This window comes from Pteropus alecto, unplaced genomic scaffold (genome assembly GCF_000325575.1).
Source record: "Pteropus alecto unplaced genomic scaffold, ASM32557v1 scaffold25, whole genome shotgun sequence".
In the NCBI taxonomy this organism is placed as follows: domain Eukaryota; kingdom Metazoa; phylum Chordata; class Mammalia; order Chiroptera; family Pteropodidae; genus Pteropus; species Pteropus alecto.
The window spans coordinates 3759349-3777283 of NW_006441955.1; the positions used below are offsets into that span (position 1 = coordinate 3759349).

General features: G+C 33.8%; 1 protein-coding gene and 1 pseudogene across 2 annotated transcripts in view; both read right to left on the bottom strand.

Moving 5' to 3' along the window:
• Nucleotides 1-17935, bottom strand: part of FAF1 (Fas associated factor 1) — a 355099-nt gene that overhangs the window by 174288 nt on the left and 162876 nt on the right. The window lies entirely within an intron of this gene.
• LOC112485959 lies at nt 4399-4518 on the bottom strand (annotated as a pseudogene).

Consider the following 17935-nt stretch of genomic DNA (forward strand, 5'->3'; position numbering starts at 1 on the left):
CAATGAAGAGCAGTTACAGACTATAGATTTTGTACTTTTACATGCTGTGGAGGAAGGACAACTGCCATATCAAAGAGCAACTTGTCATTGTTTCAATGTCTGATGCTGCCTTCACAATGAGAGGGCAGCCCTTGGTGCCACATACAGCTGGGAAAGAAATAGTAAGATAAAAAAAAAAATGTAAGGAAAATATATCGAGGTAAAAGGAGAACAATTAGAACAGTAAGTAAACTTTATCCCGTGAGGGTTAGTAAAGGCTCTTCCTCTTATAAACTTTGGCCCAATGCCTGCTGAGTCTCCACTCCTTACTAATAATGTAAGAACTTTATCTGGAATAAAAGAATATGAAGACATTTACACTGTGGGACTGCTCCCACTACTTTGCCAATATACAGTAAATCAATTATGCCCTATCTTGTTATTCCAGTTTTCCCCCTCTCAAGAGTTGGGCACTCTTGCCAACCCTTGTTCTATGCTTTTGATCTGGATAAGTGAAACTCTGAATCAGATATTTGTCTTATTTGCAACCTCTGTAAGTTCTAAAATAAAACCATCGATGAGGAAGATGTGGGGGCAATACTAATTTGTTTTTTACACAACAGCATTTTCTTTTAAATTTCTCTCTCTCCCTCCCTCCCTTTCTCTCTCCCTCTCTGTCTCTCTCTCACACACACACACACACACACACACACACACACACACACACACACACACATCTGCTCAAATGTCAGTTAGTTAATGCCTAAGTCAGATGATGATGTAGACTTTTTAAAATCTTAATCCATTTCTTCTTTCTTCTTAAAAAAATGTTTTTTCTTAAAGACCTTCACTTCTATAGCAAACTTCAAAATTTTTTAAATGCTAAACAATCTTACTGCTTTTGGCAAAGACCCATCTTTATATTTTGATGAAGACTGTGTATCCTCTCCCGCTCTGGTAGCACCACACTGATGATCAGACATGATGTTTATGTTTGCTTTGCTGCTTTATGTTGCCCATCCGGGCCTTTCCCTTTCTCTTGAGCTGCTGAAAAACGTGGTGGGAACCATTAGCAATGGAACCTCAGTCTATAATCAGATGTCTTATAATTTTATCTTTTCTTGTTAACAAAAAAACGCAAAAAACAAAGACAACAAAGGGACTTAGTGTTGGGGTCTGCCATGAATACTAAAGTGGCCTGGGGGTGTGGCTCATCAAGTGAAAATAAACCATTCAAGTCACCCGTGTCAAGGAGAAAGTTTGGGAACAACTAGGCCAGTGTTTGCATTTGGGGCCCAGGAGTCAGGAGAGTTACATTTCCCTTCACTCTACTTAACCAAGGCACCAGAGACAACCTACTTAACCTCTCCTTTTGGAAATACTAAGTAATCTCTTCCAAAGAACACCCCTGAGAGAGAGGTATTTAGAGTGTGTCTGGTCAGGTTTTCTGATTCAAACGAGCTACTTTCCACAATCAACTGTGAGCATCACTCTCTGAGAGATATGTAGGTGGGAGGGCAGCGAAGATATTTTAAGGAAAGTAGCTGTCTTGGCCAAGAGCAAAGTTATAAGAAGATTGTCACCAATATTATATACCTAGTTAATTTTAGGTGAAGGACACAGAGTTGGAAACTGGTTCCAAATGACAATTTAATTAAAGCTTATCCAAGTGAACTGACACTATGAATGAAAGTAATACTGCACACCAAACCCTAACTAAGGGCTGATGCTGCCAATACTCAGAAGCTCCATACAAGTGGCTTTTAATTAAGGCAGTTAAAATCCCAACCCAAGGATCTCACCGTTAGAGCTGGCTCTGAAATGTAAATATAGCTATTCTATAAAGGAAAAAAAAAAATACCTTAGCATCTTCACTTAATGTATTATTAAGATCAGAAATGTTTTTTAATCACATGATTCATTACATAAGCAGGCAATCTAAATAAACTGCCTGAAATCTCCTGTTAAAAAAATTACTCCTATTTATTCATTAACAAAGCTATTCCTTAGCTCATCCCTGCCATAACCTATTCTATTCAAAACCATATGGGAAAGGACATTAAAAAACCGCCACAAACCATGGACTTCTGGTATTAGTGCTACACACTGCATACCCCTATTCATTATTCTACCTCCCTTGTTTAATCTATCATTAAGATTCAGTGACCCTACACTAAATTTAAAGCAGATCCTTCCTTCCTCCCATGCCTAAATTCACATACTTTTCTAGTTGGGGATGCCCTCAAGTATTAACAACTCTACGGGGTTTCTCTAATCTCAGCTCTGAACTATGTCATGCTATAGAACCAAGAAATTGCTGTTTTACATCTCTAACTATGGAGGCTCCCATAAAAAAGGACCATATAATTTACTTAATAAGATAAAGGGAGAAAAATCACTATTTAATAAGTTCTTTTTTTTCCATTGTATATAGTAAGAGGCACATGGAGACACTGTCATACGCTGTGTTGTCTTAAGAGTGAACAACACCTAGAGGGACTGCTTCAACTGTATTCACCAAGATTTTGGAGTTTTAAATAATGGTGAAAACGTCAGGTGTTGACTATGTTAATAAACTGAAAAATAAAGAGAAAAAAGAATCTGTTGATTTAAATACATAGCTGATAAAACAATCGTTTTGGGGAAAAGAGATTTCAAAAAGTTAGTAAGGTAGTATTTCTAGGATATATTAAACTTTGTTTTCAAATTCCGAAAAAAATCTAATGTACAAAGTCGCAAAATAAAGGATATGGAGTGTGTATATGGTATTCTATCAGTACTAACAGAACTCTGTGATGACAGAAATGTTCTATATCTGTGCTGTCCAATAGCGTAGCTACTAGCCGCATGTGGCTACTGAGCACTTAAAACTAAAGAACTTAATTTTTTACTTTAATTTTAATTAATTTTAATTAAAATTGCCACTTGCGGCTAGTTGCCACCCTATTGGACAGTGTATTAAGATTACTTAAGGAAGGAGAGAATTCCCCCCGAGAATTTATCATTTACATGTATTCTGTAACTATTCTTTCAATTTGAGGATGCTAAAACATACAGTTCCAATTGATACTTATCAGGCTAATTTAAAATAACATTATTAAAAGCAATGAAAGTATAAGTGTGAAAAATTAATTTAGCATAGTATTTCTACCTTTATGTCTCAAGGTCTATAAAGAAATAAAAATGAAATAAAGCATGTAAGTATATAGTTTTATCAATGGCATGTTTTCATGTTGCACCCATCTCTTGGATTTGGTTGCAGCAATAACACTTTTGGCTGTTGAGAGCTCTTGAACTGTCATTATCCCCCAAAACTAAAAGAGTTGGTTCTGAATTCAATTTACTGAAATTTACCCCAAACTATACAAAATTCTGATTTGGTTTTATTTTTGCCCTTTGGTTACCTAATGTTAAGGTCAGATGAATAAAGCATGCACAGCTACGGGCTTTCTACTTAACTTCTGGGTTTGCTATTAAAAATGCTGTTTACCCTCATACCCTTCTCCTTAGCCCTTCATATTTCCTTGCCTCTATTCTTCTATACTACAGATTTTTCTCACCTATTGTACAAAGAAATTGCGATGTATATTTTCATGTAATTTGATTTTGGAATTTTGTCACCTTATGTAGTGAGTTCTTCTAAAATACAATTTTTTTCCAATAAAAAATATTGATAATGGGCTATATTATAATCATTAAATATTCAAGATAGTCAAATATTCTTTAGTTAAAAATGTAAGTTTGACTCTAACATAGCTGCCACATTATATGGGTCTAACTATTCATCAGTTCATTCATTTATTCACACAATGGTTACCTGGAAATGATTACAATGATTCAGACGTTACTATAATTAATCGTGTTACCTGTATACCTGGCACTATTTCATTTAAAAGTGATGATTCAAAATTAATTTCTTTCTGGGCCAAGATACCTAATGCATTCATAGGAGTAGAGCTAGAAAGAGACAAGCATAGTGGATGCTATAACTACTACCAGTTTCAAACTTAGTCCCTTATTGATTCAATAAGTTCTCACTGGAATAACTACAATACAGCAAAGAAAGTTCTAGATGGACAAGATGCTGACCTCTATACTCCCTTAAGGAACCTAGTTGGGGAGAAAATATGTGAATAGTTATTTACTATACAAATATACTTGTTATAGGATTTTTTTTTAAGTGATTGAATAAATAAATGGAAAAAAATGCAGATGGCACCAGAGAAAAGAGTTAAGAATTAAATATATAACAATTCTGCCTCCTTACAAAAAAGCAGATTATCTCTTTATTAATGCTAAAAATTAGGGTGACATAAAAAAAATTTATTTTATTATTTTTTTTAGGTGAGGCAACCTTTGATTTACCTCACGGATTGCAAGGATCTTGTCAGCTTACAATCCCTTATTTTTTATTTTTTACACCTACAGCACCTGGTCTTCCTAGGTGGTCTCCCATCCAAGTAACTAACCAGGCTAGACCACGCTTAGCTTCCGAGATCAGACGGGATCGGGCTTGTTCAGGGTGGCATGGCCATAGACTGAAAAATATTTTAAAGAAAATACATAATGTACTGCTATAAAGTGCTAGGAGAATTTCTCACTGGACTTATAAACAACAGATAAACCTGTTCTAAATTTAACAAATAAGTTCACTGAGAGTTAATAATTCGTGAGCATTCATTCAGTTGTCCAGCCACTCGACAAATATCTATTGAGTGCCCACTACGAGGAAGGTACTATTTTGTAGTACAGTAGTCTGCCTTTATCCGTGGTTTCACTTTCCACAGTTTCAGTTACCCATGGTTGGCTGTGCTCTAAAAATATTAAATGAAAAATTCCAGAAAGAAACAACTTCTAAGTTTTAAATTGCATGCTGCTCTAAGTAGCATGATGAAATCTCCCACTGTCCCACTCTGTCCCACCTGTGATGTGAATCATCCCTTAGTCCAGCATATCCATGCTGTAGACACTACTTGTCCATTAGTCACCTTAGTAGCTGTCTTGGTTATCAGACTGACTGTCTTGGTATTACAGTACATATTCAAGTAACCTTTATTTTATTTAATAATGGACTCAAAGAGCATGATGCTGGCAATTCAGATATGCCAAAGAGAAGCCATAAAGTGCTTGTTATGTATTGTCAGAAGGTCATTCACCTCATTTCATCTCATCATGTCGACATTTTACCATTTCGCATCATCTCAAGGAGGGTGAGTATAGTACAATAAGATATTTTGAGAGAGAGAGAGAAGGCACACTCACATAACTTTTACTGCGGTATATTATTATTATTGTTCTGTTTTTAGTTATTGTTATTATTAGTTATTGCTGTTAATCTCTTACTGTGCATAAATGTTACCACAGGTATACATATATATGAAAAAACATACTATATATAAGGTTTGGTAATATCTGTGGTTTCAGGCAACCACTAGGGATCTTGGAACACATCCTCTACAGATAAGGGAGGACTATCACAGTAACTAAAAAGGCAAAATCTCTGCCTTCATGGAGCTCACATTCATTCTATAGTACGTGTATGGTGGGCAGGGTAAAGCAAGGAGAAGGAAACAGAAAAGAAATGAACATATAAAAAGAAGTGAACATAAAAAAGAAGTGAACATAAAAAAGAAGTGAACATATAAATGAGATAATTTCAGAATTAGATAAGCTCTGTGGAGAGTGGTATTAGAGCCCTACCCATCATTCTCAACTTTAAAGGGGTTGAGTCCTGAATGAGAAAGTACAAATCTAAGAATGCTCCAGACAGAGAAAACATGAAATGCAAAGGTTCTGTCAGGTGCTTTACATACATGCATGTATGTATTTTCTAATTCTTACTGTGAAGTCCAGTGTAGCTTTAAATCTTTCTTTATGGAAAAAGCAACTGAGGGTCCAAACTCTCCATGTAAGTAGAAGCAGGATTCAAAAGGAAATCTATGGGACTCTGATGCACTTTTTCTTTTTGCTATGCTTCCTTAAAAACTAAAATTAGGGAAGTTCATTCTTTTTCATAGATCACTACCTCCTGTCCCACTTCTTGACAAAGAAAGTCACTTCACACCATTTGCTTTCTTGGCTAACTCTTCCTTCACAGATTTGGGACAGACATTAGTTCAACTAGTCTAAATAATCATAAATCCCAAATTACTGTCAGGTACAAATTAATAAAGTTTATATGAATAGCTAGCTAAGTCAAAGGGATATTTCAGAGATTCTGATCAAAGATATCTTGTCTTCAAACACAGTTGGGTGTTGTTTGTATGTTTTTGCTTAAGTGAATAGATATTGTCATGCATTCCAAAATAAATGGCAAATGCATTTGATCATATCTTTTGTCATGTTTCACTGCATTATGCCAGTATTGACTAAATGTGAGGATGTCTATTCTTGAAAACTGTGACAGCCTGGCAAGCATATCCAATGAAAGCCTATTATTTCAGAGCATCTTTCTCTGACATCCCAACATTACCACTCCTTCTTCATGCTGTATATTGAAAAAGATGATGGGAATAGCTGTTGCTAAAGCAGATCTAGACCTTTGTCATCTTGTACATTTTAAGATAAATCTGGTAAACCTTCTCTATTTATATATTATGGCTCTTTCATTCATCCATTCAACAAACACTTGTTGAGGGCTTCTTACGTTCCAGACTCTCTGATAGTCACTTAGAGCAGCTTTCTCAAATCCAAGTGTCTAGCAGTCAGATAGATAAACATAAATGAGTGAATGTGATGGAAAAACAGCATTCGGCCTTAGTTTTGAGGACGCAATACTGGGATGTAGAAGGCTGTGGCAAAGAAGAGAGCATACTTCATCCAAGGAGGCAGCTGATTCTCCAGAAGAGCTGATTGTTGCTATGGAAAATCTGGGGTTTGGTATTGCTAGAATTTTCTGATTCTTTGACAGAAGCCAGAAACCAGGAATACTGTTTTGTTTTTTAAATGAATAGCCTTCTTTTAAATGTTGGTAACCAGTTCGAATTTAAAATACTCTGGAACCAAAATTAGTAGCCAAAGAAAACAGGTCTTATAGTTGCCAGTTTGCAACCTCTGCAGGAGAGATACAAAGATAGATAGAAACACAATATCCTTGCCTTCAGGGAAGTGACAGCCCTGTGAAGGTCCCATCCAGAAATAAATATTCATGAAGCAATGTGATAAAGATACTGATAAAGTTTTAGGAGAGCACTGAGAAGAGACGATTATAATAGCTACAACTATCGTTTATTACGTGCCAGGGCACTGATCTACATACTTTGTATGTGTTACTACATTTCATGCTCTTATCAACCCTGTGGGTACAGAAATGGCTTTATTACGTAATAGAGCCAGATTTGAACCCATTCTTTACAAATCAAAAACCTGTGGGTTTTTTCTAGCTGTTATCAGGCTACTACCCATTGCTCCAAACAAAAATCTTAGTTTATGAAGGTCAAATGACCAACATTTGAAAATGAAACTAATTCCTTTTTCATCTAACTTATTTCAGAAAAAGATTTTTTTAGAAATTCTTTTCAAGTCAATAATCATCCTGGGAAACACTTACAAAGTATATATTCAAGATGTGATTTTAAACTTTAACATTTGAGCTACAGTATATCTTTGCATCGAGAAGTCATTAAAAATGCTGAGATCCCAGTGGATTAAAGATTACATGTACTCAGTATGCAATAAAATTTATTAATTTAACTAATTTATTTAGCAGACATTCAAATAGCACTTAATATTTTTAAGCACTTTGCACACATTAACCATTTTCATAAATTTTCTGTTTTAAACTGTTTTGTTGAGGTATGACTGAAATACAAAAAGTTGCACATATTTAATGCATACAACTAAATGATAAGCATACATCTGTGAAACTAACCCCACAATCTCTGCCATAAACATATCCATCACCTCTCATCGTCTTTATTTATTATTAATTGTTATCATTTAGTGATAAGAATACTTAATATAAGATCTATCCTTTTGGCAAAATTTTAAGTATACAATACAGTATTGTTCACTATAGACACTATACTTTACAATAGGACTTATCTTGTATAACAAAAACTTAAACGCTTAGACTAATACCTTCCCACTTCCTCCTTCCCCAACCTCTGGCAACCAGCATTCTTTCTTCTGCTTCTATGAATCTGACTATTTTAGATTTCTTCATAGAAGTGGTATCATATAGTATACATCCTTCTATGACTGTCTGTTTCACTTATAATAACCTGTCTTCAAAGTTCATCCATGTTATTGCAAATGGCAGGATTTTCTGCCTTTCTAAGGCTGAATAATATTACTGTATGTATAAATCACATTTTCTTTATCCACTCATTCATAGATGAGGCAGCTGAGGCACAGAGAGGATATATAACTTAATGAAGATCACATAATAATAAGTGCTAGAAGCAGTACTCTGACCCAGGCAGCCTGGCTCAACAGTCTATACTTTTAACCACTGTGCCATTCTGACTCTCCATATTTTATTCTGATTGTGACAAACATGAAAAGGGCAATAAATTACACATCACGACATATACATGGTTTAAAGTAAATTTAACAGTGTGAACCAAGTGTTTCAATGTTGTTATAATTTAATCATTACTACATCACATCAACTGATCACTTTGTAATTCAATAAACACCAAAATAAAATGGTTTGGAAACTATAATATTAAGATAAACCAGTATACAAAGAAAAATGCTTCATTTCATTAGTAATTAAGGAAATACAAATTAAAACAACATTTATACCTTTCAACTGGGAAACAATTAAAAATACTGATATAATCCATTGTCGGTAAAAATACAATGTAACATGCATGCTCCCATACTCCTGGTAGGTGAAGAAGTAGGTAAAGCTTTTTTAAGGGGGACAATTTGCTGATATCTATAAAAATAAAATATAACCCTCAACCCAGCCACTCCATTTCTAACTAGCTATCCTAGAGAAATCTACAGAACTCACAAAAGAGGATTGCCATGTGTTATTTTTCAGACTTCTGAGTTCCTGAGTCATTTATAATAAAAATATTATTCCTGTACTTTCTAAGTAATTAAAATAAATTTCTAACACTACGATGGAAAACTTATTGTTATACTTCTCAATGTCAACCTGAAGGTATAGATAATTTCTTCATTTCATTTTGTTGCTAAGTTTTGAAAAGTATAGATCGTGAAGCAAATCTAGGCTACATTGTAAATCACAAAAGTAAAATAATTAATTTGCATGTTTTGGTTAAGTTAAGGTTATATGATATAGCCACTACCCATTCAAATTTAACACTTGATGTCATGCCCTTTCCCTGCTCTACGCAGCTTTAACCAACTCCCCACCCCTATTCTTTAAGATATATCCCACAATACAAAATCTAAAAACTACATTAGTCATTTCCCCAATCTCTCATAAGTCCAAATAGCATTAGCCTTGTAGCCAAGTGTACAGGGACTGAGTAACCATGCAACTGTACACTCCTAAACTCACAATGTCATTTTTATTTAACTCATGGGTTAGGCAATGTTAAGCATATATCTAAGGGCAAGTTCATTAGTATTTGACCAAGGTACTATAGGGAATCCTTTTTTCCTCTAGCCTACACATTTCACAAAACTCACCATTTTTATAAATAAAACAGAAGGAAGAAGGCAAGAACTGGACAATGTGATAAAGTAAAATATTTGCTTTAACAAATATATTTTCCTATGCCAGACTCTTTATCTATCAAATATGATAATAAACACACGGTATGTTGTTTTGTAACTGCTAAATGTTGCAACAAAATTAGGGAAAGGAAGCTGGTTCCAGTTTTTTTAAAGGGTGTACTTATTAGGCTTTGAATATAAACTTCATTCGTTCAACCATTATATGCCATATGCTTTATATGCTAACACATCCCACAGTAACCATATTAAATAGATGGCATTATTTTCACTTTACAGATGAGAAAAATGACACCTAAGGACTTGTCCAATTGATATACCTGCTTCTCCACTCAGACAATGAACAGTCATAGCCAAAACTAAACTATCCTCACATCCAGTCCTCCCTATTTCAATAAATAATACTACCATTCACTCAGTTACTTAAGTCAAAATTTAGGAATCATCTTTCATTTTCCCCTTAATCTTACCATCTATTCCTTTTAATCCATAACCAAAACAGGAAGACCACCATCTCTCAGCTAAACTATTACAATAACCACTTTGCCAGTCTAGGTGCTTTCACTTTTGGTTTCTGCAATCCATTCTACACACAGCAGCAAAAATAGTATTTAAAAAAATATAAATTAGATCATGTAATTTCTCTATTTGAAACCTTTAAAAGCATCCTATCATACTTAGAATGATTTGGCCCTCACTTACTTCTCCAAATTAATAACCTGTTATCTTCTCACCCACCAAGTTATTTGTTTAATGATGAATATGTGACCCAAGCTGAGCTAGTTAAATCAGGGGCAAGAATTCTGCCTTAAGTATGAGAGAAGCAAATTTCATTAAAGTTACCAAACTGGCAGAATAAACTCAGAGCTTTACATAGTAGTCACTGTACCAACACCACTTGGAAAGATACTGACAGAATAAAGGTAGTTCAGAAGAAAGCAGAAGCAAGAGATGGACATAGAGAGTAGTGTATGCTGGTTTGTACGAGACATATCACTTGCATTTATTTATTATTCTTACTATATGTCAAGCACCATGCTGGGCAGACCCTAAGAGGATTTGAAGATAAAAGAAGCCTTTTTTCTAGGTAGATTGGAAAAATGATGTTTCCTTAAAATGCAGCTACTTTCACACCTCTATGCTTTTCCCTTTTGCTCATGTGGAAAATTCTCACTCATTTTAAAGGTCCACCTCAAATACTGCCTCTTAAAATGGCTTTCTTCCACCCTGTAGAGAAGGTTATCCCAGTTCCTACAACCTTCCAACAGATTTCTGTTACAGCACTTACTAAATCATCTTTAATATGTGTGAGTTTATCTCCTTAGAAAGCCCACATGCAAATTATCCTTGTGCTATAAGTTGCAATATGATGCTTAGTACATGGTAGGAGTACTATATTCGTTGAATGCAGGACTCTATATTTCTTTTTTATATAGGTAGATCTTTATACAAATGCCCAAATTTAAGACATACATTATTAGGTGCCAAAAGAAAGTCATAAACAAAGAGCCAAGAGGAAAAAGTCATTCTATCTCTGTGAAAAATTAGAGAAAAGTTTATAGAGGTAACACATTGGAGCACGGACCTTAACTTTCTAGATATGGACATGGAATGTAAAAACAGAGCAGAAAAGAGCATGGACAAGCAAAAGTACAGGAAATTACAGGGTTATGTCTAAAGAATGTATGTCAAAGAAGCCCTGAATGGTTGGAGCTGGTCGTGAACAAGGTAGAATAAAGGTGAGGTTGTTTGTTATTAGCTCATAGTAAAGTTCAGACACGAATACAGCAATTAGTATTACTCTGCAAATATTTAGGGGATAGAATAAAGCACCCAATGGATGTTGAATTAGACCTTAACTTGCTACCGAATACTATACTAAATATAATACTGACAAATAAGAAAGACATACCCACTCATCTCCTGAAGCTTATAGCAAAAAGAGAGCAATGGACACAATGGTAAACATTTTTCACACAATTCAGGCAATAATACATCTTAAATTAATATTAAAAACATGTATTGAGTGCTTATAATGTTTTAGGCATTGTGGTAAGAGCTTTAAATGCTCTACTGAAGATGATCTTCATAATAAACCCTTGAGATAGGTCATCATCTCAGAGATGAAAAAACAGGCATGGAAAGGGTATAAATGGCTATCTAGTATAAAGGGCTCCATCAGTATAAGAGAGAAAGAGAATGAGTTTGACTGGAAAATTTTCTTATAGGCAGTAAAATTTTGTTGTAGCTGTTGAATTAGGTGCTTGGGTTATGCCAGAAAATAAAAAAGAAATGGTTTTGCTGCATGAACCCTATAGTCTAATAGGAAAGACAAGTAAGCAAATACATTATTACAACTACGATCTGTCCTATGAAGGAAATAAACTAGGTTCAGTGACAGAAACTAGCAAAGGAGGGGAGATTTCATTAGGTTGGGGGATGGTGGCAGAGAAGGGCTTTCTAAGCCAACATTTCATTTGAGACCTGAAGAATGAGAAGCAAACCATGCAAAGAATGTTCTAGATAGAAAGGTAAGAGGTAAGCAAGAGACCTATGCATTTAGTAAATGTGATCATTCTCAGTAATAATTTCTCAGTAAATTCTACTTTATTTCTCCAGTTGTATTTCAATTTAGTATTGGTAAAAGCACATATTTACTGATTAATAAAATCATAACATGCAGTTAAAATGTAAAAGCACATAGTTAAATAGAAAATAGTTGGTAATTGCTATATATTTACAAATGCATGTGTATGGCACATATTTAAAATGCAAATACTAAAAATAGTTTCTATACATGCATTTAAGTAGAGTCTAATCCATACATTTTGGCAGTTAGGATATCTAATAAAACTACCACACAGACTGACAATAAAGTCCATTTCTGGTAAATGACCTAAACAGAAATAAGTTCTAGAGCTTGGAACTTATACCTTTATTTCAAAATAAGTAATATGTTAGCTTAAGATAAAATCTAGCTAAAAAAGGAAAATCACTTTCACTGTGATATATCTAATAAACATAGTAGGTTCTCGAGAAATCACTTGTTTCATATGGAACTAATTATCATACAGAATTAGGGGTCTTAAAAGATTAAAACAGTATTTTCCAAGTTGAGGAAATGTTAAGCCCTGATAGTGTGTAACAGACTGATAACAGGAATATCTAATTAATGTTCTGTAAAACTAATGTTTGAGTATTATTGACAATTAGCTTTATCACTAAACATTAATTATAATTTTTTAGTTTTGTTTCCTGCTACGCATTATTTAAATAAGATGTATTTTACAGAAAGGATACCTTCAAATGGAAGTTTTAATACTCTGTCATGTTATTTAGGAAATATTTTGACAATCTATCACAGATTCTAAGAACTTTAGAGCCAAAATTGACCTACGAGATCATCTGGTCAAAACTACTACTCAATACAGTAGTCTCCATAACAAAAATCTCCCTCAAGTGATCAGAATTTTGAGAGAATTTCTATCCTCTCCAAGATGCTCAGATAAACTTAAAGTACTTCTGATTTTCCCATTCCTGCAGTCGAGCACAGAATTTAAGTGAACCAATTACGTATGGAGTCCATAGAAAGCCATTCTGTATGGTAACCTGAACAGTTGCTTCTACAGGTATAAACTAACCACATGTTATAGATCATAGATACTATATCCAGAATTCGAATAATTTTTATAAAATGCCTTAAAAAAGAAAACTCTTTCTTAGTTGCGTGCTTCTTTTCTATCAAAATTTGTGATGCTTGACTTTGTCTAAAAAATGAAAAGTAGTTAATTTTGTTTTGATGTATTGTACACTGCAAATGCTTATCAGTCTTTGGAAATGATTCAATAGTATTCTTGCATACACACACTTGCAAACAAATACTAGCATACTATAAATTTTTAATCCAAATAGGAATCTCTCATTTTTCTGGACAGCTTCTATCTCTTAACTTTTCCATAGAATAGACAAGGTTTTATTAAAATGTCATCTCTCTATTATTGTTTTTTAATAAAACATCTTCAGTATTCATGGCATATTAATTCCATTCAGCTAAGAATTTCAATACGCAACTGAGTAGCTGAGTAGTTGATGCCGAGAGATGTACCTCTAGAGATAGAGTGCACTTGCACCTAATTAGAACTGTTTGAAATTTTTCGCACTTTGAATAAAACCAACAAATATGCATGTTGTCCAAATGTCATTTTCTGTCTCGATTTTATCAACAAAATATTTAACCTGTTGTGTAAAGTGAGAGCAGAACTCCAAAAATTAAAAAAAAAAAAAATTTATGTTAGTGATTAGCCTACTTATTTCCTTGGTTATAAGAGTGAATCCGATACATATTTAATATATACTTGTACATCTTTTAAAAAGGAATTTAAGGTACTCTATGTCATGTAAATTTGGTGTATGCAACAGAAAACCTACTCAGCAGTTTGGAGAATAAGTTGCTATTTCTATTCTTTTAACATTTAGTGTTGAGATCTGAACATGGTATTTATCTTCCTCAAAATGTAAAAGACATTAAAAGTGGTTTTGAGTTTAGATGGCAATAGAAGGCACGTGGAATGGTCAGAAGACACAGCATTATTTTTTAAACTTATGTATCATAACTATGGAGAATGTTTTAGAAAAAATAAAAAATCCAAATGTCTCCTAACATTATCTTTAAATTTCATTTTATATAAATGTTACTTTTGACAAAATCAACAGGGATGTTAACAGAAAAAAAGACAGCACAAGTTGTTTTAATACAGTAATTTTTAAAATAATATTTTAAGGTCCTAAGACATTATATTTTCATTTGTTGGAACTTATACCATCTATGAATAGAGAGAATTAATCAGTTAGTTACCTCTTAAAATGTGAAAGGAAATCTTTCAGCTAATTTGAGTTGGTTCACACTATTGGCTTCCAACTTGGAAACTGAAAGGTGAGTCAATCAGTTAAGCAATGGATGCCAAAAAATTAGTAGGCAGCAAAGTCATAGCAGGAGTAGCTTAACAAGGTGATAATGGACAGAAATGCCATCCTTACTGTGCTATTGAAACATGTGTGTTTAATAGTCTTCACTTCCCATAGATACTTTTTTTGATTCAAACTCTGAATCAGAGAGAAAACTACAGTCCATGATAATAGGTCATTTCTGAACTTGTTCGCAAAAATACACTAGATTCTGAAATTCAGTTTCTGCCAGCAGGAGCCAGGCAGCAGAGAAATAGGCAGCTGATATATTCAATCACTTATTTATTCATTAATTTAGTAAACTGTGTTCCTATCATAGGCCAGGTATTGAGGCAGAAATGAAACTGAAGTTCACAGTCTACTGGGGGTTAGACACACACACCAGTGGTGGGCTGATAAATCGGCTTTCCCCAAACAAAAAGCTGTGATTTGAAGTTTGCTGATTTCCATGGTGTAAATACTCTCATTATGGCTGATTTCAAGGTTTATCAGGTTCACAAAATTCCTGAATATCTATCTAACAATCAGTTTTCTTGCACTGACAGAAATTAGCTCCAGCACTGTAACTAAGAACTTCAATTGAATTTTTGCAAGTTAACACCACAAAGTGCTATAACAGATGTATATCTAAGTGCTGTGGTTAGAATGGTTTAATGGAACTCAATTTCAGCAAATGTTTTTTCTTCTACTGTTAAAGCATTCTGTTTGGTTCTATAGAGTATATAAGGATCAGTAAGACAGTCCATCTTTCCTCAAAGAGCATATAGGCTGGAAGACAGGCTAAGACCATTACATAAATGAATGTACAAGGCACAATATCACTCAGTGGCAAATGAGGGCAAAATCAAGAAGTAAGAAGAGTTTACATTACAATAGGATGGACGATTATAGATTTCCTGAAGGATGTATCAGCTGAGTATGGTCTTCCTGAAAATATAGGGGTCTTTGAACAGTGTGAGGAGAAGGGGTCAAGCAGAAAGAGAATTAAAGGAACCTTTTTAAAAATAATGAGGCATATTCAGAAACAAGAAATATTACATCCCCCACAAGAACAGTATGTTAATTACAATTGATGAACCTACATTGACATATTATTATCATCCAAAGTCCATAGTTTACATTAGGGCTCACTCTTGGTGTTATACATTTTATGGGTTTGGACAAATTTATAATGATATATATCCACAATTATAGTATCACATAGGGTAGTTTCACTGCCCTATTAATCTGGTTTTTTGTCTCTATACATTTGCCTATTCCAAGCATTTCATATAAATGGAATTAATACAATATATGGCTTTCTGTGTCTGGCTTCTTTCACTTAGCACCATTTTTTCAAGATTCATCTATGTTGTAACATGTATCAATACTTCATTCCTTTTTTATGACTAAAAAATTTCCACTTATGGATATACCATATATTGTTTATCCATTCATCAATTGATGGACATTTGGATTATTTCCATGTTTTGGCTATTAAGAAAAATGCTGTTATGAATATTCATGTACACATTTTTTTGTGCACATACATTTTCAATTCTCTTGGTATATATCTAGCAGTGGAATTGCTGGGTCATGTGGTAACTCTCTGTTTAAAATTTTTGAGGCCAGTTTTCCAAAGCTACGGCATCATTTTACATTCCCATTAGCAATATCTGAGAGTTCCAATTTCTCAACATCCCTGTCAGCACTTATTACTATCATCTTTTTTATTCTAGCCATCTTATTAGTGTGAAGTGGTATCTCATTCTGATTTTCGTTAGCAGTTCCCTAATGACTAAAGATGTTGAGTAACTTTTCATGTACTTATTGACTGCATATCTTCTCCTGAGAAAAGTCTATTCAAATCCTTTGTCTATTTCTAAATTAGGTTGTCTTTTTATTACTGCGTTAATAGATCTTTATATATTCCAGATACAAGTCTCTTGTAATATATGATTTAGAAAAATTTTCTCCCATTCTATGAGTTCTCCTCTCACTTTACTGATGATACCCTTTGGGGCACAAAGTTTTTAATTTTGATAAAGTCCAATTTGTTGGTTTTTCATCTTGTTGCTTGTGTTTCTTTGTGTCATATCTAAGAAACCAACACCTGATCCAGGGTCACAAAGATTTATTCCTATGTTTTCTTCTAGGAGTTTGATAGTTTTAGCTTTTCATTTAGGTTTTTGATCCAATCAAGTTAATTTCTATATATGATATGAAGGAGTAGTCCAATTTTATTTTCTTCAATGTAGATATCCGGTTGTCTTGCCACTATATGTTGAAAAGACTATCTTTCCCATGTTGACGCGTCTTGACAACATTGATAAAAATTGAAGTTAAATGTAAGGGGTTTATTTCTGGAATTCCTATTCCATTCCATTGATCTCTAGTTCTATCCTTATGGTGGTACCATAGCCTTGATATTTACATAGAATTTTAATTCATTTATCCAAGTGAAGCTAATGACATCAAATTAATATCATTTACTTTTATTATATCTCAATATTGAAAAGATCTTTAAGTATTACCGAGACTTGTTTTGTTCATGCAATTCAGTTTTGTTACATCATATACATTTAAGGTAAAAGTCTACTTTAAGATAAAAAATAAAATTCTTTGTTTTTCAGAACAAAAATCTCAATTATAAAAACTCAAGCACCATGCAACAGAGGCCTCTATTTCAACCTTAAACCTCTTAAATAATACTTTAAAGATTAAAGAGATATTTACATTCCACAGTGACATATGCACATTTATATACAAAGTGACTATCTATTAACTACTTTTCCCTGTCTCTCTCCCCACCACAAGGTTCATTTGAAGCCCATATGAAATATCAAAATTCACATGTAATCACCAAATTTTAGAACCAGAAATCATTTGACCAAGATCCAGAGTAGTTAAATGAATTGCCCAAACTCATATAGCTATAAAGCAAAATATTAAACATTAGAATCCAAGGCTTCTAAATTCCTTTTCAACCACTGGATATTGATTCACGTAAATCTTTGCTCATTAAACAATCATTTAAAAGGCTGTAGATACTATATTTAGTACTGTAAATATGAAGATTAAATGACTGAGATCCTGCCCTCAAGGAGTCTACCATGAGAAGGAAAACAAACACCAAACAAAAGGACAGAGGTACTGCAACAGAAGTATATACCAGGTTAAATGAGACTCAGGGATTTTATGCATATTTTAAAGTTCCCAGACAGTTTATATTTTCACTAGCAAAAACTTTGATTTTTTGCAGTTCTACATTAGGACAAAGACAAATAAATGCAATTGACACACACAAGACCACTCAAGGATAGATGATCATGTACCTAGTGGCAGAAGAATTACAACT